Consider the following 26,546-nt stretch of genomic DNA (forward strand, 5'->3'; position numbering starts at 1 on the left):
ATTTAGTACACAGAGGAGGACACAAACATGAGAAAATTAAGGTAGTGAGTGAAATATGGTCAGGACAAATGTAAATTTAGAGCCTGAGTGGTGGTTTAGTGGATTTATGTCCTCACTTGTCACTAATGAAAAGGACCTTACAGGTTATATAATTAAAGGTAGATACTAAATACTGAAACTAATACCACTCATTCTATTCCATCTTCTGTGGTAGCCTTCACTTTCATAAGGGGGTGGGGGAGATACATAATGATGTTTTTACCCCTAGTAAAATTAATTAATTGATAATTTCCTATGGTGTTTTGTGGCTATATTGCAAATGAAGTATTTGCTTACTGGCTCAGTAGGAAGAGGCTTGGAATTAGATAATTTGGGTTTAATCTTTGCCCTGTAATAACTGTAAGACGCTTGGAAAAGATATTTAATGGGTTAGTGTCTTAGTCTGTGCTGCTACAACAAAATACTGAGACTGGATAATTTATAAACAACAGAAATTTATTGCTCACAATTCTGTAAGCTGAGAGTTCAACATCAAGGCACCAGAAGATTCAGTGTCTGGTGAGGGCCTGTTCCTCATGCATGGCACCTTGTGTGCATCCTCACATGACAGAAGGGGCAAAACAAGCTCTCTGAAGCCTCTTTTATAGGATATTTATCCCGTTTATGAGGGCAGAGCCCTCAGTCACCTCCCAAGAGCCCCACTTCTTAATACCATTCACCTTGGGTGTTAGTTTTCAACATTAATTTTTAGGGAGAAGCAAATATTCACATCACAGCAATAAGTTAAATCATTTTGTGTTTTTATAGGTACAAACAATTTACTGGAACAGAGAAAAGTGCTAATAATGAGACCCACTTGTGTATGGGAACTTGGGACATAATTGTGGTTGTGCTATAGTCAATAAAATAGAGTGGCCGGGCATGGTGGCTCACGCCTGTAATTCCAGCACTTTGGGAAGGCAAGGTGGGTGGATCATTTGAGCCCAGGTGTTCGAGACCAACCTTGTCTGTACAGAAAATACAAAAAAGTAACCAGGTGTGGTGGTGTATGCCTATAGTCCCAGCTACTAGAGAGACTTGAGGTGGGGGAATCACCCAAGACTGCGAGGCCAAGGCTGCAGTGAGTTGTGATCACACCTCCAGCCTGGACAACAGACTGAGACCTTTTCTCAAGAAAACAAAGAAAGAAAATAGAGTGGAAGGGAGTGGACATTTCAATAAAGGTGCAAGGATGGTAGGCTTTCCATGTAAAAAATGAGGTTTTTAAAAAATCTCATCATATGGAGAAATAAAGTCCAGATATGTTGAAGACCTAGATGTGTAATCAAATTTTAAGTGTACTAGTAGAATTGATTTTCTGATGTCTGTATAACCTTGGTATGGAAAAATATTGCTTAGAACTGGAGAAATACAACTCTGAAAGGAAATGACTAAGCTTGATTCCCTCTAAGCAAATAATTCCTGAAGGGGGAAAATGATACTATAAACTGAGACAAAAGACAATTCACATCTGGGAAAATAGTTTTATAATATGTAAGACATAAAAGGTTATTATCCATGGTATATGCAACCTCATACGAATCAATAAGCAAAAGACAAAGCACCCAATAGAAAAGAAATGCAAAGTTTAATGACATTAATGGCCAATAAATGTATACAAAAAAGCTCATACTCATTATTAGGTCACGTGATCCATACTAATAGAATAATGCAAGTCAACAAAACCAGTTAGTGTCTCACACTTTAAAGTGCAAGATCCAAAAGTCTGGTGTGTACCAAGTGCTGGTTAGGATCGGAGAAAAAGGGATGTTCACACACTGTTTGTTCTGAGAAAAACTCCTGCACATGTGTAAGATGTATAGATGAGTTTATATATTACAGCATTATTTGTAAGAGTAAAAAATTGGAAACAAATTGGTTTTTCTTTAATTTTTTATTTTTAATTTTTGTGGGTACATAATAGGTATGTGTATTTATGGGTTGTATGAGAAATTTTGATACAGGCATGTAATACTTAATAATCACATCATGGAAAATGGGATATTCATCCACTCAAACATTTATTCTTTGTGATACAAATAATCCAATTATACTCTTTTAGTTATTTTGGAAATGAATTTCTATCTTTAGGAAATTGATGAGAGAACTCTGATATATTCATAAAGTAGAATATTCAACTGCACATAATCTTAACTAAATCTCTACATATTAACATGAAAACATGTATTGGAAATATAATGTTAAGGAAAAGAAGATCAAATTTCAGAATTTAAGCAGTTTCAAAGCAGTGAAGTTTTAAGAACACATAAAGCTACAATATACGGTTCAGAGAAATATGTATAGTATAGTAAAAAAACATAAATCAGATTTATGAGTGCCTAGTTGTGGGAAGGAAGAGAGGTATAGCAAGGAATTGTATTTATCTGTAATGTTGTACTTTTTATATAAAAAATAGGAAGCAGAATGGTAAAATATTAAGATTTATTAATAAAGGGGTATTGTGAACATGGTTATGTTACATTAATCAACTTTTTGATATTTCTTTGATTTTTGGAAAATAAGTGCTGCTAAGATCTGAATGTCTGTTTCCTCCCAAAATTCATGTGTTGAAACTCAGCCATCAATGCAATAGTGTTAAGAGATGAGGCGGGCCCTTGGGAGGTGATATAGGTCATGAGAACTCATTTCTTTCATTGCCTTTTAAAATGAATTCTAGATATGTCACAAAGGTAGAAATGATCATCTCCATTAGAGGAGCATAATTCAGACTGCATCCCTTGATTACCCTTCCAAGTACAAATAATGCATTTGTTTTCTCTGCCAGGCTGGCGTTAGTCTTGATTTGTAACTTTATTTACAAAGCCAAAGATTGCTATTTCTATAAATGCCTTACCTTCTTTTGTGACCTTGTTTTTGATGATTGTCAGGTTGACCCTTTTCCCCCCACATCGAGAAAGTTTTTTGGTTAGAAGGGGAGGACAACCATCTGACTTCCTTTGATGTCATATTCAAGTACTGATCTTAAGGTGTCCTTTGGGTTTTTACAAAGATACTCTAATGCATGGCTTCCATCAGATCCCTTCCTCCAGTTGTCTTCAGCCTTTGCTTTAATGTATTTTGATTATTGTATGCCCTATCTTCATGTTAGTAATCATGCCTAATCATTTCAAATAGACTTTTTAAAAGTTGAATTAAACCAATTATTGGTGCAATAGCTTTCTTTTTGTGTCTATTCAAAGAATTTTATAAAATCTCTCTCTTCTTTGTCTTATATCAAAGGCTGGCAAACATTTTCTGTAAAGGGCCAGATAGTACATATTTTAGGTTTTGTAGGCCAAGAGACAAAATGAAGAATATTATGTAGGTACTTGTAATACAAGAGAAAGGACAAATTTCCATATATTTTATTGAGAAAATTGAAAATATAATAAATTAGTAATGATAATAACAAAGTATCTTGAAATTTTTAATATAGATTTACTAATGTGAATAATAGAATTATTTCTTTTGTGGTAATGTTTTGCTTGACTGGGGTTCAACATTAATGTTTCCTGTCATTAGTATTAATTTTAAATATTCATCAGTCATACTGATCTGTGTTGAAATGTTACATATTTCATATTTAAAATATCTTTTCACACATATAGGTTTTGCCAAATATAGCTATTAGTCTACTAGCATGTATGCACATTCATAATTTGGAAGTTTTTAATACAATTCTTTACATTCATCTCTTGATATTTGCCTTTTAGAATTTCATTACAGTGCAAAATACTTCCAACTGAAGATTAGGTGGAAGCTCCTCAGTTGCACAGTCAAATGGATGTTTAAAAAATTCCTTATTGAAATATGTTTCACATAGCATATAGTTCACATATTTAAAGTGTATAATTATTATTTAGTATATTCGCAGGATATGAGATCAGTATCACTACCTAATTTTGAAACATTTTTTATTCCCCGTAAGATAAATCCCATACCCATTATTCATCATTCCCTGCCCTCAGCCCAGGCCTCCCATCCCCATCCTAAGAAACCATGAATCTAGTTTCTGTTTCTATAGAATTGCTTTTTCTGGACATTTTATATAAATAGAGTCATGCAATATGTGGTCTTTTGTAACTGACAAATGGATTTTGAAATAAGGAAATTTCTGTGCACTGCATCAAGGTCCAAAAAATGTTGCTGGAATATTGAAATCGTAAGTTGAGCTCAGAAAATGTATCTACTGCAAAATTTGTGTGAAAATAGAGATCTTGCTTCTTGTTTTTTAAAATTATTATTTGCTTATTTTTAGACACAGAGTCTGGCTATGTTGCCCAGGCTGGCTTTGAACTCCTAGGCTCAAGTGATCCTGCTGTCTCAACTCTTGGAATAGCTGGGACTATACCTTGCCTGGCTCTTATTTTAATTTTTGACAGGATGAGAAGTTGATATAGCAGCTCAACATTTGAATCTTGTGATTCAAATATTAGTTGTTACAATGATTTTACTGCAGTATTAACTTGTACATTCTATGGTTTCTTGTGATTTTAGATTGTATTAATTAATATACATTAGAAAGTCTGCAGCAAAAGCTAATTTCCAAAGCCGTTAGATTAAGTGTCCCCAACCCAGGGATCCATCCCTGTACTGTTAGGAAACAGGCCATGTAGGAGGAGGTAATGCTCGGGTGAGCGAACATTACTACCTGAGCTCTGCCTCCTGTCAGCTCAGTGGAGGCATCAGATTCTCATGGGAGTGTTAACTCTGTTGTGAACTGCACATGCGAGGGATCTGGGTTGCACACTCCTTATGAGAATCTAATGCCTGATGATCTGAAATGGAACAGCTTCATCCCAACACCATCGCCCCGACCCTCATCCATGGAAGAGTTGTCTTCCATGATACTAGTGCCTAGTGCCAAAAAGGTTGGGGACGACTGCATTCAATGGTCTACAGCAGTTTTTCCTATTCTGAAAAGTTTCAGCCTAAGCTCAAAATACTGCAATAAAACTTTACAACTGCTAAACCCATCAAATTACTGGATAAGGCACATCAGGATATTCAGCTTCTACTCATGACAGAATTCACAGAATGATTGTTAAATCCATGAAATCAAATGAATTTTATAAGTGACACTATTGGTTCAATAACACACGATGGATTTGGGTATTTTTCACAGAGTACCTGCTGATAAGTAATACAGTGAATAACCACAACCGTTAAGCACCCAAAATGTTCACTAGCTTTTTAAATTTGTCAAACTAAGCACATTTTTGCCACCATCCATTGTAACACATTTTAGCAGATTCTACTTGAGATTGTACTGAATTTGTGTTTTCTCAATTTGTTTAACCTTTAAACTTCTTTAATTAAAGTTCTTTAATCGTTGACACCTTTAATCTTCGCCTGTAGTTATTCCACAGAGAATGTTCATTCATAGAGACTAATTTTCCAGGTCCCTTCAAACTCAGCTTTGACTCCTCAAATAAACAATAACAAGTAAGCCATATCTGTATGTCAGTTGACATGTAAAGAGCCAAGGAAAACAACTTGAAACCATTTACCTTGTTTTTAAATTGCATGTTAATGTTGCTTCCAAGTTTTGCAGTTCTTTGGACAGGGGTATTGCCAAAGTGCTAATAGTCTTAAACGAGTTTATTTTCTTTATAAGCATGTATCTGCTACAATATAATGTGATTTAATTACCTTACCATTGGTAAATAGCTTTCTTTGCTTGTCTAACAAATGTGCCATTTGAAAAGTTACTTTGGTTGCAGCTTCATTTTCATATTTACATTTTGTGAAGTTCTATGTGATGGAATATTGTTTTTTTAAAATTTACTGTTTTTTTGACCATCACTTTACTGCTGGTTGGTAATATTTTGATGAGTGCTTATGCTAGTAATGTTGTCATTTATTGTATTGTTTTAGTATAACTACAGTGTCACTGCATAATAAACAAAGTTATTTGCCATGTAATTATATAGCAGAATAATCCACGCTCCATTGTGCCTTCAAAGCATGACACTTGAAGTTTATTTATCTTGTTTCTTCTTTTGACATATGCAATAGTAATGAAAAAAGTAATGCAAGAGTCATGGTAAGGTGATATGCATGGTACTCCAAATGCTGTCAAGTTTTAACTGTCACTGTGACTCATAGTGAACTGAGCAACGGTGGGAATCAATGAGAATGTCACCTGTGATCTCTGTCACAACTCAGCTCTACCATTGTCACACAAAAGCAGCCATAAACAGTGCATAAATGATGAGCATAGCTGTTCCAATAAAGCTTTATTAAATTTGAGTTTGACATAATTTTCATATGTTATCAATTATTACTATTCTTTTCATTTTTCTATTTGACCATTTAGAAAGGTAGAAGTCATTCACAGCTCGTAGGCTGTACCAAACAGGCAGCAGGTTAGATTTGGCCCATGGACCAAATAGTTTACAGAACTCTGTCCTGTATTATTGATTTTCTCTTTATTGGATCTTTCTTACTAGCATACAAACCAGCTGTTATTGTGCTCTTCTTTAAAAAAAAAACCAACAAAATAAAGACTAGGAAACCCTCCTTGTGTGGCTCCATTTTTCCTTGCAGCTAGTATTCCTCTTGTTTGCTTTCTTTGTAATGCTTTGCAAAAGTTGTCCCCACTCCCACCTCTTATTTCCTTTCTTTCCATTTTATCTTGAACCCATTTAAATCAAGCTTTGCCTCTACCTCCCCACTGTAACTGCTTTTGTAAGTATCTGACACAATTGATCACTCTGTCCTCCTTGAAATACTTTCTGCCCTTGGCTTCAAGGACACTATAGTCTTCATTTTCTTCCTTCCACACTGGATATTTATTTTATGATTTGTTGTTAATTAATCTCCTTCTGAGTTACTTCTTAACTTTTGTTTTGACTCTTACAAGTCTCGGTCCTTTTATCTTCTCTATGTATGCTCACTGCTCTTATTATCTTATCCAATTTCTGGTAAGTATTCTCTATCTGCCATTGGCTTTCTAATTTATATCCCGAGCTCAGGCAGTTTCATGGAACTCTAGACTTGTTTATACAGCTACGTAATAAATCTGCAATTGATTTTATAAGAGATATCTCAAATTTGACATTTCAAAAACTCAGTTCTTTACATTTCCCTGTAAGCCTGTTTTGTTTATAGTTTTCACCATTTCAGTTGATGGCCATTCCATTTTTCCAGTTGCTTAGATCAGAACTTTGGAATCAACTCTGACTCTTCTTTCTGTGATAGCACATTCTTATTTTTCATGTGTGATTGTTAGATCTGTCTTTAAAATATAACCAGAATTGAGCCACTTCTCACCATTTCCCCTGTTACCACTGTGAACCATGCCGCCATCATTCTCACCAGGAATCTAGCAGTAAAATCTTAACTGTTCTTCCTGCCCTAGTACCTTTGTAGGGTGATCTCAAGAGTGAAGCCAAATTGGGCATGGTGGCTCAAGTCTTTAATCCCAGCACTTTGAGAGGCTGAGGTGGGAGGATTACTTGAGACCAGGAGTTTGAGACCAGCCTGAGCAACAAAACAAGACCCCCATCTCTACAAAAATGAAAATAAATAATTAGCTGGGCACAGTAGCTCATTCCTGTAGTCCTAGCTACCCGAGAGGGGGGTGGGAAGATCACTTGAGCCCAGGATTTTGAGCTTGCAGTGAGCCAAGATCACATGACTGCAAGGCCTGGGTGACACAGTGAAGCCACAGAGATCATTTAAAAATGTAAGACCTGGCATGTTGCTCTTTCACAATGGCTCCTCAGAGTAAAGGCCAAAGATCTCACAGTGGCCTGCAATTCCCTATGTGATCCATGACTCTGTTCCCCCACGCTGTTTCCTTTCTGACCTCTCTGACTCCATTTTCTATTCCTCCTGCCATTGCTCACTCAGAACAAGCTTCTCGGACTCTTTGCTCTTTCTCACATCACACCCATGTCCACATTAGGACCTTTCCAATAGCTGTTCATCTTTCCCCTAATATTTACATGGCTAGCTCTTAATCTGTTTCCAGTCTGTGCTCAAATACCAATTTCTCCTAGTGGCCTTCTTTTTGCACCCCATGTATAAATGCTACCAACCCTCATCCCCCTCATACCAGCATTCTTCTTCCTTGTTTAATCTGCTCTATTTTTTCATAGCTTTATCATCTTCGAATAATGATGTGTTTCATATATTAGATTCATTTTTGTTGTCTTTTTCTCTCTGCAAGTCTGTAGGCCATGAGGATAAGAATTTTGTTTGGTTTTGTTCATTCATGAGGCCTGCGTGCTTGACACATAGTAGGTGATCAACAGACATTTGTTGTAAATAGTATATTGAAAACGATTTTGTAAATCGTTTTTTCTACATCCAGAATTGTAATATTTTAGAGCTGGAAGGGATTTTATATTATAAGTAGTTTCTAAACCTGTGCTAATAGCCACATGGTACTATTCAAATATAAATTAAAATGAAGTAAAGATTTGATTCCTCAGTCCTAGTAGTAACATTTTAAGGGCTTTTGTGTTCAGTGGCTGCTGTATTTGACCACTCAGGTATAGCATTTTTCTGTCATACCAGAAAGCTCTATTGGACAGCCCAGGGCCCATGGATTCCCCAAGGTCATGCAGGTCATTAGTCCATGACTGATACTGAATCCAGGGGACTCAAATGATTTGTGAAAATTACAAACTATCCATTCTCATATAAATGCCCTGGGGATCTTGTTAACATTGCAAATTCTGGTTCACGAAGTCTGAGATGGGGCCTCCACTTTTACAATTCAAACGAGCTACAAAGTAATGCCAGTAATACTGACCTGCAGCATCACACTTTGAGTAGCAAGGCTGTAGAATGCTCTAAGATATTAAGGAATAACTCCTTTGAACATTTTAAGTAGGACATATATTCATTTTTACTGCAAAGGTATGTTCTGTAATTAGAGTAATGTTTCCTGGTAAAACTAGCTGAAACCTTAAATACTGGTTTTGTACAAAGCTGTATATATTAAAACATGTTTTCTATTCCCAAATGAAAACTTGATAAATCATAGCCAAGCAGGAGAAAACAAGAAACTAAGAGGTTATGGAACATTGATTTTAAGAATGTACTTGACATAGGCTGGTTTGTGGTTTACATTTTTAGTGCTGTGTAGATGTAATGGCTGTTCTGCTAACGTCTATAGCAAGATACTGGATGTGGTTAGCTCATTCTAGTGTATGATATAATAAAAGTTTAGAATAGTGAGAGGAGGGGAAGTTTTTCTTGTTGAAATTGACTTATTCTATTTGTTTCAGAATGTAGATTTGATTTTGGAAAGTATGATGCTGTCTTTTGAATGATAAAAGTACATTGAATTTTTCTGTTCCAAATTTTGTAAAGAATAATTCATTACCTGGACATCATTCTTTGTTTTGATGATTTTTTTGGTCAAATTCTAATTGTAAAGTAATTGGATTACTTTAATAAATTACTGATTAGTAAATGTAATAAATTTACTTTAAATAAATTTAATATATTTATCCTTACTTGCTTATACAGATGACCACTCAGCTTTTACCTAAAGCAGTTTATGTCTTTGATGATGTTACATTTAGGTATCAGAAAAAGACACTGCCATGAAGCTGTCTAAATTTTCCAGTGTAATAGAATATTTGTTCATTTTATAGACTAAGAAACAACTGTCAGTGGTCCTGCCTACAGTAGTAGTATTGGCATAATCAAATAATATATATTTTGTAATAATTGACTTCAAATTGTACAATGTACTTGATATATGAACTTTCATTTGATCTCTATTGCTGGCCAGTTATGCCTAAAGTTGACTTACTATCATAAATGCATGAGGCATCTATTAAAAATAGATTCCTGAGGTCTTGCCCCAAGAAATTCTGATTTAGTAATTCTGGGATGTGTCCCAGAAATCTGTATTTTTAACAAATACTTTGGGTCTTCTGACTAAGTGAACAATATAAATGGAGGGCTTAGAACAATAACTGGCAGATAGTAATTACAAATAAATATTAGATCTTCTCCTCCCCTCCTCTCCTTTCCACTAAAATGATTATCATTAGCCCATCTGATAACCAAAATTTGGTTAGGTTTTCTTTTCTTTGATAAAGTGTAGGAAATATGAGAGAATAAGATGATTTCTCAGTTGCCCAAATATTCACTGAGGGCTTTCTAGTTGCGGCATGCACTATTCCAGATCTTGGCAGTGCAAAGGTGAACCTGTCATGTTTTTAAGTCAGGGAATTGTAGCCTATTTGGGTAGATATATAAGTAAAATCACTTGTCTTACAGTGTAGTAGGTGCTACATTGGAGCTGGGTGCAGGTGCTGCGTGGCACATAGGAAGGCCAGGTAGGCTGGCTGTTTGTCAGGGAGAGTGTTGTAAGGAATAGTGAGGCCTCAGATGAGATCTAAGGGTAAGTAGGCGTTAGCTAAAGAAGGGGCTATGTAAAGAGTGTGTCAGGGCTAAGAGCACCACAGCTGAGACGGCATACTTCTTCAGTGAATTGCAGTGGCTCAGAAGAAGCAGGACATCCTCTGGAGAGGTGAGTAGGAATTCGAGCCATTAATCTGACAAGGAATTGAGGCCTTTATTCTGCAGGTAGTGGGCAGTGATTGAAAGTCATTGAAAACATTTTGCATTTGAGAAAACAAATTACTCTGGCTGGAGTGTGGAGAAGGGATTGGAAAGAGGGAAGGGGTCATGTTGGAAGGAAGAGGAAAAAGCAAGTTTGGAAGACAAGGGAAGTTTAAAATATTAGCCTAGAGAAAATATATGGGATATGCATGCATCTTTTTGTTTTATAAATGTTTAAACATAATTTTAAAATATAGGTAGAATAGTCAAACCCCGTGTGCCTGTCACACAACCACAACAATTAGTGACTTATGAGCAATTGTGTTGCATCTCTATTCCCACTCACTTCCCCTTTCCTTTCTTATTTTGAAGCAAAATCCTGACATGATTTCATCTGCAAATCTTTCAGTATGTATCTCTCTAAAGTAAGGACTTATTCTTTTGAACATAAACATAATTACACCTAAATAATAATCATTTCTTAATATCATTATATATTTAGTCAGTATTCAAATTTCCAGTTGCCTCATGAATGGTAGACTTCACAAACTTGTAAGTGAAGTAACTAAGACTGTCTAGACTTCTGACTTCAGATGTGTGAATCTGCTTTCTCCCATACACAGTGGCTTTGCTGCTCCCAAATTGGAGAAAAAAAGTTAGTTACTAGCATGATATTAGGTAGGTACAAAAGTTTCTACAACCTGCTTTTTGTATATATCCTGAAACTACTACATCCTGAGCTGCTCAAGTGTTCTTTGGTGCTAGCAAGTGCTACATTAGGCAGTTGTATGGTGTTATATTTCCAACTATGCTTTCATCTTTTTTAAGAGTAAGAATTATACTTGAAAAACTGTACACCTGTTACTTGAGCCTGAATTTTATAGCTCCGTGGCTGACTATTGGCAGGCTCAGAGATTTGGAGCTCACTATCTAAAAGAGGTAGTACTGAGAAAGTTGAGGATATACTACAAGAATTTTTTATGATCCAGGGATAGACAACTTTGTAAATTCAGGCTACTAATATTGTGTAAAAATGGGATGTTACGTATCCAAATATTAACCTAAGGATAACTTATAGTTCTATTAAGAAAAATTAAAACAAGATTATTTCTCTTTGTTGACTGTATTTGTACCCTTGAGTAGGGACATGTTTGTGGTTTGTCAGTTATTTATACCATCACCTTCTTCATCCATATTTTATTAAAAGTTAGTGTACTTTTATTGCCTCTAATCTCTTTTACAAATTTTATTTTGTAAAATATTATACATACAAAAGAGTATAACACATGGATATAGTTTTAAAAACAGTAATAAAATGAAAGCTCACATAAAAAATAGAGCAGTAACAATACTGAAGGCCATGATGTTGCCCATCCAAAACACGCTGTGCACTCTGATTCAGAGCTAAGCAATGTCCTGGATTTTATTGAATTATTTATTAATTTAGTTTCATTACAAATGTATGCATCCCTAAACACTGTTGCTTAGTTGTGCAGATTTTTAATCACTTTCGTAAAAATGAAAACATTCTTTGTATGTTTTTATAGGAATTTTACTTTATTCCAAGTTAACATTTTGAGATTCTTTTATATGAGACAGCAATTTGTTCATTTTTCATCGCTGTTTTGGAGTTTGTTGTATGACTATAACCCGATTTACTTACACTTTGCCTATCGAAAAACATTTGGAGGGCGAGTGCTGTGGCTCATGCCTGTAATCCCAGCACTTTGGGAGGTCGAGGTGGGTGGATCACCTGAGGTCAGGAGTTCGAGACCAGCCTGACCAACATGGCAAAACCCCATCTCTACTAAAATTACAAAAATTAGCTGGGCGTGGTGATGGACATCTGTAATCCCAGCTACTCGGAATCTAGGATAGGAGAATCATGTGAACCCAGGAGGCGGAGGTTGCAGTGAGCCGAGATCACGCCACTGCATTTCAGCGTGGGTGATAAGCAAGACTCTGTCTCAAAAAAGAAAAAGAATCAAGAAAAGAAAAACATTTGGAATATTTCTTTTTTTTTTTTTCCTATTTCTCTTATAGACTATGTATATGTATAGGAATTTTTCCAGATTTTTTTTATATGGGAAAGGTATTGTTGCTTCACAAGGCCGTGGATCTTTAACCTGGCTTGGTATTGACAAATTGTTTTCCAAAGTGCTTGTGCCAGTTAATACTCGCTCCCACAGCTGATAAAATTCCCATTGCTCCATAACCTCAACAGTACTTCGTAGTATATTTAAGTGTTTTGCCAGTCTGCAGGGTATGAATAAACATCTTGTGATTTTATGTATTCGATTACCCTCATTTATAATTAGCTTGAGCTTTTTTTAATTTTTGAAGATTTTTAATTTTGAAGATTTGTTTTAATTTTTGAAGATCATTTATGTTTTCTCTGATGTGCTTTTTCATATCTTTACCCCCTTTTTCTGTTTGTCTCTTTGGTTGTCTCTTACTGATTCATAGGAGTTTTTATACCCTTAATACTGTTTTTATACCCTCAGTACTGTTTTTATACTCTCAATACTAATCTTTTGTAAAATCTGTTGTGGATATCTTCTACCAATTCTTTTTCTATTTTTATGATGTCTTTTTATGAAGAGTTTTAATTATCTTTAATCTATTGCAATCTGAATTCTGTCCCCACAGCTCTATTGACATTGGCTCTTGAAGGCAAACTTCATAATGAGGGAAAGAGTCAAGTTTTGCGTAACCTGAAGCATATACAGTGTGAACATACTCTTTAAGACTAAGTTATGAATATAAAGTTAGATGAAAAGGTAAATGATTAGAATGAGACTATAAATCACAATTACAAATTTTAAAAGCTACCAAATACTACAAATATTGCACAGTTTTAAAATATAACATTCCTCTTAACTGTCTTGTATATCTTTATGTCACTTATCTTTTTTTTACTATATAAAGCCTGATTACCTTTGTATAATGAAAATTTTGTAATGTAATTTTGAAAGATTGAGTGTAAAAACGATCCATATTTTCTTTAAATCATCTTAATATGGTTTAGTATTGACTTGAGTTGCATAAAATATGTTCCTCTTCACACAGACTTGTTTGTAGTACTCCTACAAATTTATGTTCTACAAACATGGACGTGCTGGTAGATTGTATTTTTATCAGTTCTATCGAAAAAGAGTTTGTTTTCTGTTCTGGTCTGGTGTGTTTTCATTTGTTAAGCTGATGAGAAGAGAATTTCTGTTTTGACCAGACATAGAAAAGAGAATCCTCTGTTTAAAATGTTGTTTCATGATCGGAAGCATTTTTCTATAGAAGAGCTCACGGCTCCATATATTTCCATGTATGGCTGCTTCACTACCCACATATTCCCCACCCTGAGCTTTATAGAACATGTATTACAATCCTTGTGCTTAAGTCATGACTCCAGGTAAGTCGGCGCAAAAGAATGGAAGATATTCCTGGAAATCATTCCTACCCTAGGGCTCTGCCAATTACTTAATCATACTCAAAAGTGACTGTAAATCACAGACAGGTTCGCACAACTCAAGAGTTAATATATTCCCAACTCAAATACTCCTTAGGCAAATCCAAAAAATGTTCACTGACAACTGTAATAATGACAGCAGACGCAGTGATGGTGGGGAAGTCAGAGTGGAAAGTGACAGGGGTCTTAACCAATTACAGTTAAATCTCTTACTCCTGCAAAAGCATCTGACGCAATGAGCACATTCCTAGGTCCTTGGAAACAGCCTGTGGCGATGAGATACCCGGACACTAGTTTCAGGGTAAGTCCTGCATCTTTAATCTGCTCACTCTCTCTACAACCCTGAACACTTTCCCTTGCTTGTTTTCTTTACTTTCGTACCTTTGGTTGTCTCTCCCTCAAAGGCTTCTCTAGACTCTTCTAACAGTATTTCTCCAATATCTGCCTTGCTTTTAATTTTTTCATCCTGTAAGTATCCCTTTGACCTTACTGATCCCACCGCTTGAACTGTCCTTACCTGTTCTTACGTGAGGGTGACTCCAAAATTTCCATGTTGAATCCTGGTATGTCTCCCAGACTCCAGAGTCCCTTTTCTGATTGTGAGCAAGGGGCATCTCCTAATTGACATGGCTCATCAGATGCCTCAGATTATATATGTTCAGAGCAAAGTTTTAATATTTCTTCCATTCACCATTTCATCCTTCCATGTTCCAGTCATTTCTCAGCTCCAGTCATTTTCATTCTCCCAGTCATGTAGCCTCAAATCTTTGTCATCTCTGTTACCTCATTTTCTCACACTTTACTTCCCTCATTTCGCCCCTCTACTCTCCTATCCTATGGATTTACCTGATATGTCACTTACATCTGCCTTTTTTCTTCCCTCAGCTCTTTTCTCCCATTTCAGATTCTCTAAGAGAGGTACAAACTGCTGTGGGATATGGACAAGGGGGAGTGAAGACGAATTCAACTTTTCCTAAAGCCTCATGTAAATCCATCTGCTTATCTCCATCTTCACTTTGTCCATGATCCCACAATTCAGAATTTCTCTACCATTTTTCTATATACATTTTTTTTTTATATTGGCCATCACATTTGAAAACTGTATAGAAGGCCATGCACCTTGGCTCAAGCCTGTAATCCCAACACTGTGGGAGGCCAAGGTGGACAGATCATGAGGTCAGGAGATTGAGACCATCCTGACCAACATGGTCAAACCCTATCGCTACTAAAAATACAAAAAAAAGTTAGCCGGGCACAGTGGCGTGCGCCTGTAGTCCCAGCTACTTGGGAGGCCAAGGCAGGAGAAACGCTCGAACCCAGTAGGTGGAGACTGTAGTGAGCCGAGATTGCGTGCCTGCACTCCAGCCTGGGCAACACAGTGAGATTCTGTCTCAAAAAAAAAAAAAAAAAAAAAAAAGTGTAGTAATATTTTGTCAACATGAGATTATAAGCACCTGTATGATTATGAACATGTAGTGGACAAGGAATCTATTCTCACTTTGGTCCAGAACAATGCCTTTCATATAAGAGGCCCTGAAAAAATACATGTGGAATTGACTCCTTCAAAAGTGCCTTTTGGCCCCGCGCGGTGGCTCATGCCTGTAATCCCAGCACTTTGGGAGGCCGAGGCAGGTGAATCACGAGGTCAGGAGATCGAGACCATCCTGGCTAACACGGTGAAAACCCGTCTCGACTAAAAATACAAAAACTTAGCCGGGCGCGGTGGCGGGCGCCTGTAGTCCCAGCTACTGGGGAGGCTGAGGCAGGAGAATGGCGTGAACCCGGGAGGCGGAGCTTGCAATGAGCGGAGATCGCGATACCGCACTCCAGCCTGGGCGACAGAGCGAGACTCCGTCTCAAAAAAAAAAAAAGAAAGAAAAAAAAAGTCCCTTTTGCTGCCACTTTTTGTTTTCAAAAACAGATACATGTCTTTATACCTTTACATATAGTATAGAGCCTGCAGTTGATTTATAGCAGTATTTGGCATAAAACACAACTTCTTTCTCAAGGTGACTTCAAGCCTCTAAAACTCATACTTGGAAAAACATACTGTGTATCATGCTGAAGACAAACAAGGCCTGGTGGCCCCTAGTCCAGTTCTGAGACTGGTTGGTCTTTGGGATATTTCATTTTAAATTTCCTCTTGTAGGAATGCCATTCCATTTTTAGCCTGCCCGTGACATGAGTGGCTAACCGCAGGTGCACGGGGAAGTTGGCACTTCGAGCTGACAGGGATTCATTTCTTCCTTAGCCGATGCCCCAGCAGATCCCTTCTCTAGTTTCACTGCATGCTTTCTGTCTTGTGAATTCCTATAAGTGTATCTCTTCTCTCATCTTTCCCTCTTCAGGGCCCTGAATAAGAGGCCCTGAAAAAGAGGAAATACAAATGGCCTTTACCTTTATTTTTTTTTCAAGCATTAAAATTGTAGTTCAAACTCATTGTTATGTTTAGTGTGATCTTGTAGAAAATGCACTGTACTTCAGGTTCATAGACTGTAGCTCTGCCAGAGCCTAAAGTATAACTACAGTCAAGCCAGGTGACCTACCTGTGCCACATTTGCTTAATCTTGAAAGTAAGGGTGAGCCTTAGGGCTGTTCTCTGGATCAGATAAAATGATGAAAACTGCTTTGAAAAGCTTGGAGCAGAATTTTTCCACATTGAGTAGTGTTCAGATAACCTTTAAAGGAAAAAATTATCATGGACCCTTGGTGTTGACTTAGCACTGTAATGTTAAAAAAAAAAATCCAGTTGTACTTTTCACATACTTTATACTTATTTCTTTTATACAGATAAACAGCTACTAAACTGAAATAAATTTACGAAAAAGGTCCCAGAACAATTGTACAAACAATAGCTTATTTACAAATTGACAAGATCAGTTTAATGAACAATATTGTTGTTTTTGCTGCTGTTTGCTGAAACTAAATTAGTGTAACTGAGCATTGTACTGATTACTGCCACTGGTCATGTAATGATTCAGTTCTCGCAAGCCATGTCTCTGTTTAAGCTAGAGAAACCTTGGCTTATGGTCCCATTATTTAATATTTACTTTATGAATTTACATCTCTGTTTATTTTTCTTTAGTGCTTGGCAAATAGCATTAATATACTTGCCACATCATACCATTATTTTGAATTTAAGTTGGTGTTTTAATTTATTTGAGATTCTAGAAACTAAAAATGTATTCTGTTGAATGGTATTATAACATGAATTATTACTTAAAAATTGTCTTAAAGCTGATTAAAACAAGACTCTTAATATAGTGATAGTTGCTGTATATTAGGTTATACTTTGAGAAACACACATAATGTTATAATATTTGATATGTTTTATATAATACACAATGTGTAAATGTAAGAGAGGTATTATAGATATCAGACAATAGTTGTAAATTGTTCAGCCATTTTTATATGATACAACATTCTATAGAGAAAAAAAGTATTATTTTTTGAAAACTACAACTACTGATTAATTCCTAAATATCTTATTATTTTATAATTTGCTAGGGACATTTTGGTCCTCACATTAATCAGGTATTCTAGGAAAATATGGTACATTTCAGATTTGTATGCCTATTAGAGAAATAGACTCCTTAGAATATATTTTATCTAAATATACTGGCTGAAATACGTGAGTATCTATGTGCCTACATTGTAAGGAAGTTTTCCATATTCCTACTTCAACTAAGTTCATAGTCTAGCAGTGTGCCATATTACTGGAAGGGGTAGTCCTGGATGGATAACTGTAGTAAAAAGATTTTTTAAAAAATAGAATAAGCTTTACTCCCTAGAATTCAAGCATAACATGCATATCACAGGATTTTTTGTTCTTTCTTTTATATTTAATGCCATGGATATTTCAAAAGTATGGAAGTATGGTGTATGAAATATCTTTCAATTACATATAATGAAAACATTCTAAAATGACCTTGGAATATAGAGTCTGAAATATCCAGTCACCAACTCTAAGATTACCTTTTACTTATTGATTTGGCACTTTGCAAAATACTAATTTTTAGATTGTTCTTTGATTTTTCTATTGATTAATACCACCTACTGCTGATTTATGTGGCTTTTCTTATAAGGGAAACAAAAGAAGTCAAGTTTTTTGAAGACTGGAGTTAGTTATATTAGGGAATGTTGAATTCAGTATTTATGTGAAATTCTATGTAAGTTTTCTTGTATTTTTAGTGTTTTTTTTTTCTTGTTATCAGTTTTTGTGTGTTTGTTCTCCCTTGCCCACCCCCCATTCTTAGAGGCTATGCTTTTGAGGTCAGTAGTAAATGGAGTTATCTTTTCTAGACTTGTTGGACTTAATTTGAGAATGGTAGCATGAAGGAACTCGTGAAGTCTGGGGCACAGAGAATCCCATATTAATGTTACCACCTGTCTTATAACATGGCAGATAAAGATGTAATGATATATTTTGTCAACTAGTAATTAAAATATGATAATTGAAATAAGTAAACTTCTTCCTGATAATTCCTAGAAGTATGGTGTCTTAGTGATAAACTATAAAGTAAAATTTGAATCACAGTTGTTAAAATTAAGGGTTATTGCTTACTAATCCAGAGTTCACACACTTGTCTTGGTCTTTCCCTTTAAGTTTGCAATTTTGAACGAAGTATAGGATTTCTCTCTTGTGTGATAGGAACACATTGTAATGAAATCCTTCATGCATCACTGCATTGATTTTGTATTATTTGTGCTGAGAGAGGGAAACAAAATGATTATTTTCTAATGCTGAGTGGAATGATTCAAAGCAAAGATAAGTGAAAAAATGCATAGCAGCTGTAGAACAAATGTTACTCCCATCAATTATCCCTGACAGATGAGGGTGTATTCTCAGGCAGACCTCTGGAATCACTGTTTCCATCTAGGCAGGGTGTACTAAAATAATTTCTCCACCTGTATTTTAGGTGCTGTTGTATTCTCCATATGAAATAAGATCTTTAGTTACAGATCTTTTTATGAACCCCAAACTCCTAATGGATGGTATACATTGAATTATTTTTGTATTGTTAGAGAGTAAAATACTGGAGAGAATAATAATCTCTAGAATGGCCTACTTTGATGAGCCTAGCCAGGACATCTTTGTCTTGTTGTTAGCTTCTAAATGAAGTGCCTTTCTGTCTGGTCTCTTGCTACTGAGTGTGAGGAATCTTGTTTGGCTGCTGAGGAATTTAGCTGCACTTTCCAGGCACTGGAACAATGTGCCCATTCGTGGATTAATGAAACCATGACCTCAAGCCTTCTAATCCTCCTCGTCACAAGCTTCATGGTCTTTAACTGGCCCAAGTTACTTTTAATTACTGCTCTACTTCTGCTTCCATTTCTGTATCCAAATGCTGTCGTGGCCCCTGCGTGCCTCTTATCCCCATCTTCCCTTGAGACTTAGAGAACTGCTTGCTTCTCTTTGCTTTGTTTTGGTTTCATTTCCTTATTTACTTCCAACCTGAATACCTTCCTTGACTTTCATCCCCAAAGAATTTTTTAACCTTATTATCTCCTACCACAGCCACCCCATTTTCCTCTTCTTGCTTGTAATTGTCAGCGTCATGCTGGCCCCGTATGTTCCTGTTTGAAGTCTTGCTAGGTCTCCCTCCTCCTCTCTACTTTCTGACAGTGTCCACGTGATTTTTGTGCTGGCTTATCAAACTTCATATCCCTTATATGGGAACTTTCCCCCATTACATTATTTTTGTAACTAAGTACTTAATGCGTATTGTGGAATCTATTTGGTTCTATTATAGCTAGATGAAGGAGACTCTTGCAGACTTTATTAGGCAGAGGAGGCTACTTGGTATATTGTAATAGTTCTGGGTCTACAGTGTAAGGCAATTATATCATATAAATCAGAGCAACCAGGATGCTGTGGAGTCAGGAAATATTGTTATTATCCTAATAATGAGAAAGTATAAAAAATTGTTTGCATATTAAAAGGACTGATTTAGTAATAATAGTGGTAGCCAAAGATTAAATGGCCTACCTTAGTAAGTAGTGAGCCCTTTGTCATTTTAAACACACACAAACACACACACACACACACACACACACTTATACCTGTTCACCTTCAGATTTGTAAAGGAGGCTACAAATCAGATATATGGGTGAGTAGAAGAGATTTAACATTTGATTTTCAACACTAAAATCATAGGATTTAGTGATTAGCAGAATCGAGAGGCTGTATGGTTCTAAAATCACGGATAAGATAATGAAGTAAGCATATCATAGTGGAAAATAGCACTGGCTCTGGAGTCAGACCGATAGGGATTAAAATCCCAGCACTGCTGTTTTTTGGCTTGTAACCTTGGAAAAGTTATTTAGCTTCCTTAAGCCTCAGTGTCTTCATGTTACAGTGGTGATACAGGAACTACTACATAATAAATACTCAGAAATTATTAGATAGCAACATCATTATCATCATCATCATCATCATCATCCAGAGATGATTGTAGGAATAAACTTTAGAGATTCACTGCACAGTGTGGTGACTGTAGTTAATTTATATTTCAAAATTGCTAAAAGAGTAGATTTTAAATATTCTTAAACATGAGATGATGGATTTGTTAATTAGCTTGATTTAATCATTCCACAATGTATACCTATATTAAAATATCACGTTATACCTTATAAATATGTATGTATAATTATTTGTCAATTTTAAAAATACAAGTAGTTATAGCAAAGGAAAACCCAGTGTGATTTTTCTATTGTCTATATCTATTGTCAGAGCTCATACCACGAAGCTTCTCATACGATATGTCTTGTAGTCCTCATAATCTCCTTGTTAGGTACGTGGTTTTGAAGGAGAAATTGAGGTTCAGATACATTAGGGAAGGCCTCTGATGGGAACTCAGAACTAATTGATCCCAACATCTGTGTTTAAACTTGTTGTCCAGTAGCCAAATGACGTCAAGTGCTGCAAAAATCTGCACTTAAAACACACTTTTTAGATTAGATTTTTAAATTCAAATCTCTTTTTTAAACGATGGGTTGAAGTTTTTTTCTTTAAAATTCATCAATCAAATAAGGTTGCCTTTCTTAGAGATAGCTTTGAAATAAAATCTGAAAGGAAATATTAGACAAATGTTAAATTATATTAAAGAAAACAGGGCTTGCCAGTTATATTTCCCCTTTTGTTGTAGGGCACACATCTAATCCTTACCCTGTTACTGAGTTACAGTTTGACTGTGACCACAAAAGTAATCACAGTCAACAGGAAGGCCTGGCACAGTAACAGCTGGCATCAGGTGCTGCATCCTAGTTAAGTGCCATTACTTATGCCCTTACCCTTGGATTGTACCAGCACTGTCTAGCCAAGATAGTTTTCCTATGGCTGATGAATCACATGGTAAGAGGGATGAGGGTGGAAATTGAGGGGAGATGAGCAGAACGATGAAGAACCTAGCCCTGGGGAGAATAAGTGTCTGGCAAATTTCTTCCCTGGCTAGGAAATTGCCTCCAAAGGTAGGTACAAAAGTGTTCCAAGTTGGGATAGTATCACTGGGAGAAGAACAGGCTTTTAGTGAAGTGTTGTGAAGGCCTAAGTCTTTTTAAATCATCCTCTGTTTCACCTGTTGCTGAAAGGGAAAGTTAAAATTATAAATGCATAAATATATGCACAAAGGACAAGAAACACAGCTCGTGTGTAAATGTAAATTCTGGTGTGTTTCTTCGAAAGTCTCACTATATATTAATAATTACACAAACTTTACAGGTTTTTTTCAGTAGTTGACAAAAGGAAATAAAGGCACTTTCTAAAGGCCTTGTCTTAGTCCATTTTTTGCTTATATAACAGAACACCACAGACTGGGTAATTTATAAAGAAAAGAGATTGATTTGGCTTATGGTTCTGGAGGCTGGGAAGTCCAAGTGTATGGTGCTGGTGTCTAGTGAAGGCTTTCATGCTGTGTTATTCCATGATAGAAGGGCAAGCCAGGGTGCCAGGCAGACAGGAAAGGGGGGCAAAACTCCCAGGATAACAGCATTAATCTATTCATGAGGGCATAACCCTCATGACCTAATCACCTCTTAAAGTCCCACCTCCTCATAATGTTGCAATGGCAATTAAATTTCAACATGAACTTCAGAGGGGATGTTCAAACTATAACAGGCCTGTATGTTAGGTTTATAGCTATGATGGAAAGGACTGATGTAAACTCAGCCTCAAACTTGGCACCTCAGGTCAGTCAGGAAAGTGCCTAAAGCTTCTTCATTCTGAAATATCAGCATATTGAGACATCAAAGGATAAAAAATTCTTTGCAAAATGTTGACTCTGCAACTTAAAGACAGATATGGCTTGCATAACATAAGGGTACAAGATGAAACACCTTAATCATGATGAGAAAGCAGAAAGAAATTGTATTTTGCAGGCAGGAGAATAAACTTGATCTCTGCAGGAAAGTCATGATAAAAACAGGTATGTTTGGATTGGGTTTTCAGTCATTAACTGGTTATCACTGAAGCTTCACTGAACTGGTCATCACTGAACAACAGCTCTTTAAAGTTTCCTTTGAGGCCGGGTGCAGTGGCTCACGCCTGTAATCCCAGCACTTTGGGAGGCTGAGGTGGGTGGATCACGAGGTCAGGAGATCGAGACCATCTTGGCTAACAGTGAAATTCCGTCTCTACTAAAAATACAAAAAATTAGCCGGGTGTGGTGGCAGGTGCCTGTAGTCCCAGCTACTTGGGAGGCTGAGTCAGGAGAATGGCATGAACCTGGGAGGCGGAGCTTGCAGTGAGCTGAGATTGCGCCACTGCACTCCAGCCTGGGCGACAGAGTGAGCGAGACTCCGTCTCAAAAAAAAAAAAAAAAAGTTTCTTTAAAAATCTTATGAAAGAACTTTTTTTCTTAAATCCATACCTTTGAAATCTTGGAGCACTTAATTTTAAAGAATCTTTAAGATGTAATGCTAGAAATTCATGTACCATATTACATTCTAAATATGATTTCATGTGATTATTCTGTTATTCTCTTAGATAAAACTATGCAATAGAAAGCTTTCAAATATAGACTTGTTTAATTAAATATGGTTTATATAGAACATAAGGTATTAGCATAGTTAGGAATTATGGGAAATTATTATTATTTATACTGGAAATTCGGACTTGATTTATGTCACACTCTAAGAATAGTATTTAAAATTCAGATAAAAATCATTTATACTGTGCCAGCTTTGAGGAATAGGTCAGAAAAGATGTTTGTTATAAGAACTTGGTAATGGGCTGTTAATTAATTAAATAGTTTTTAAGGCACGCTGCCAGACCCAGGAAAGTGCTTTCCAAGTCTGTACTGTTTCCATAGCTCCTGCAAATGATAAGAGGCTTGAGGATACTTCCCAGGAACTCCTGCTTTTTCGGAGGTGACTCTGTCAGTTGAAGTGTGAATGAAGAGTGGAGCATAAAAGTAGAGTATGCCTTTATCTTGGAGATGTTTATGTTGCAATAAATGAAGAGAAAAGAGTGATGAACTTTTGACTCAAGTTTCCAAAATTCACATTATAACTGTGATGCAGGAGTTGAGAAATTTCCATTAAAAGAGTTATTCGGTGCAGGTGATTAGTAATACTCCACTTCTAACCACAGGGCTATAGAAAAGTTAAAATAGTTTAATCTCACTTTCCTAGCACAGTTACTGTTATAATGTTATTTTACTTGTACTCATTTTTTCTATTATGTTATATAGTTACAATCCATAGAAATTTACAGCATGCTTTTTTAAACTTAGATTTATTTAACATACATTTTCCAATTTACTTCATAAACTTCATAATTAATTTTAATGAAAGCATACTATTCTGAGCAAATATATAACAACCTAATAGTCTCCTATCAGTGGACATTAAAAATTATTTCTGAGTTTTGATTTTTATTATTAAAGTTGAATGCATGGGCTGGGCGCAGTGGCTCATGCCTATAATCCCAGCACTTTGGGAGGCCAAGGTGGGCAAATCATCTGAGGTCAGGAGTTCAAGACCAGCCTGGCCAACATGGTGAAACCCCATCGCTACTAAAAATACAAAAATTAGCTGGGTGTGCTGGTACACACCTATAATCCCAGCTACTCGGGAGGCTGAGGCAGGAGAATCAATGGAACCTGGGAGGCAGAGATTGCAGTGAGCCGAGATTGCACCATTGCATTCCAGCCTGGGCGACAAGAGTGAAACTCTGTCTCAAAAAAAAATAAATAAATAAGAATGCATGATAGACATCTTTGTGTATACAGCTTTGTCTGATTTTTATTTCTTCTGTTACAGTAATTATTAAATATGTAAATAAAGTTATAGACAATTAATTGTGAAATTTGTTATCTAGTTCACAAATTTTGTCTTCAGCTATCTCTAGTCTATAAATCTACTTGTCAGTTGAATTATTTCAAAGAATGTGCTCCTTATCTAGAGTATTGTTTACATCATTTTTTCATGCAGGCTTCTTCTTGCCTAATAGCTTCAATTCTTCCTTTTATCACTTTGAACATTTTTTGTTTTTGTTTTTGAGATGGAGTTTCACTCTTGTTGCCCAGGCTGGTGTGCAATGGCATGATCTCGGCTCACCGCAACATCCGCCTTCTAGGTTCAAGTGATTCTCCTGCTTCAGCCTTCCAAGTAGCTGGGATTATAGGCATGTGCCACCACGCCTGGCTAATTTTTTGTATTTTTAGTAGAGACGGATTTTCTCCAGGTTGGTCAGGCTGGTCTCAAACTCCCGACCTCAGGTGATCCGCCCGCCTCAGCCTCCCAAAGTGCTGGGATTACAGGTGTGAACCACCGCTCCCAGCTGACTTTGAGCATTTTAAACATAGTTATTTTAAAGTATCTTCCCATTTGTTCTGTTTTCTTCAGTGCTTGGGGTGCAGACATCTTTTGTTTGTGGTGACTAATGCTTCTCACATGTCTGTTTTCTTGTTCTTAACTTTGGCTTGCACTATCTTATAGTCATCTTCACTGAGGGGAAACTATTTTCCACAGACATCCATTATACTTCAGGTTAGAGGACCAGACAGTAGTACCTTTTATGTAGGGGGCATATGTTCCAAGACCCCCAGTGGATACCTAAAATCACAGATAGTACTGAACACTATATATACTATTTTTTAATACATACATACCTGTTATAAAGTGTAATTTATAAATCAGGCAGAATGAGAGATCAACAATTACTAATAAAATTAAAAAGTTGTAAAAATATGCTATAATAAAAGTTATGTGGCCAGGAGTGGTGGCTTATGCCTGTAATCCCAGCACTTTGGGAGGCTGAGAGATCACGAGGTCAGGAGATCAAAACCATCCTGGCTAACACAGTGAAACCCCGTCTCTACTAAAAATACAAAAAATTAGCTGGGCGTGATGGCGGCTGCCTGTAGTCCCAGCTACTAGGGAGGCTGAGGCAGGAGAATGGCGTAAACCCGGGAGGCGGAGCTTGAAGTGAGCTGAGAAGGCACCACTGCAATCCATCCTGGGAGACAGAGTGAGACTCCGTCTCAAAAAAAAAAAAAAAAAGTTATGCGAATGTGGTCTCTCTCAAAATATCTTACAGTAGTACTCACCTATTTTCACCTATTTTGGGACCATAATTTAACACACGTAAGTGAAATCATGGAAAGCAAAACCACAGATAAAGTGGGACTTCTGTACTTAGAAGGAAGTTAAGCATTTACTAATCCTGGACCTGCCATCCTACCTCTTTTCTGCTCAGGGTCCATGAATCACACGCATACTGTGAGTCTGAATATCCCAGTCATCAGCACAGTCCAGGTCTTGGTTTCCAACTTCTTGGAGTGATTCTTTCTCTACCCTTAGTCAAGCTGATGAAAAGCTTTGTGCCCTTGACAGAGTGCTGATTAGTCCTGCAAATATAGCAGCTCTCCGTGGCTTTGTGCATTTAGGTCAGGTCAAGCTTTCCTTGTGACTGTATCATTTCTCTTCCTTTGATCGCCCTCAGCCCCAGCTTGTATCTATCTGGTCCTTTCCCAGGGGCTACCTTTTTATTTATTTATTTATTTTTTAATCCTGTAGATTTCCTTCTCTTTGTTTCAAGCTTAATTAGATAGTGAAAATGTTGTGTTTAATACTTTTATGTGTGTGTAGCTGGTGGAGAGATTTTCCTTATCAGCTCGATTCCCCATATTGAACTGAAATCCACCAGATTACTTTACTGTGCCACCAGCAATGTGTGCGTATTAGTTTCTCCATACTGACATTAGCATTGTTATCATAAAATGTATTTCCCCTGGTTTAATGGTTGAAAATGATACATTACATGTAATTTTATATCACTAGTTCATAGAGAACAAGGAAGTAGATAGAATGTGCTTCCCTGAATAGACATGTTAGAAATGTACATATAAAGGGATTTGTTCTTTGACCTTTTGCATTTTTTCTCTTCTCACATTCATAGGTGCGTTGCTGGCACTTGAGTAAAGATAAAGAGTAGGAGAATCAAAGCTGTTGTATAATTAGTTCTCTTCTCATCCACACCCATAAATCAGTTCAAGAAAGGGATGAAGGT

At 36.5% G+C, this 26,546-nt stretch overlaps 1 long non-coding RNA gene across 1 annotated transcript; it reads left to right on the forward strand.

Moving 5' to 3' along the window:
• Positions 1-26,546, forward strand: LOC105513562. Its single transcript, XR_001002047.1, has 4 exons — positions 1-158; positions 13,222-13,302; positions 23,344-23,445; positions 26,436-26,546. It is a non-coding gene; the product is annotated as an uncharacterized LOC105513562 (long non-coding RNA).

This window comes from Colobus angolensis, unplaced genomic scaffold (genome assembly GCF_000951035.1).
Source record: "Colobus angolensis palliatus isolate OR3802 unplaced genomic scaffold, Cang.pa_1.0 Scaffold231, whole genome shotgun sequence".
Classification (NCBI taxonomy): Eukaryota; Metazoa; Chordata; class Mammalia; order Primates; family Cercopithecidae; genus Colobus; species Colobus angolensis.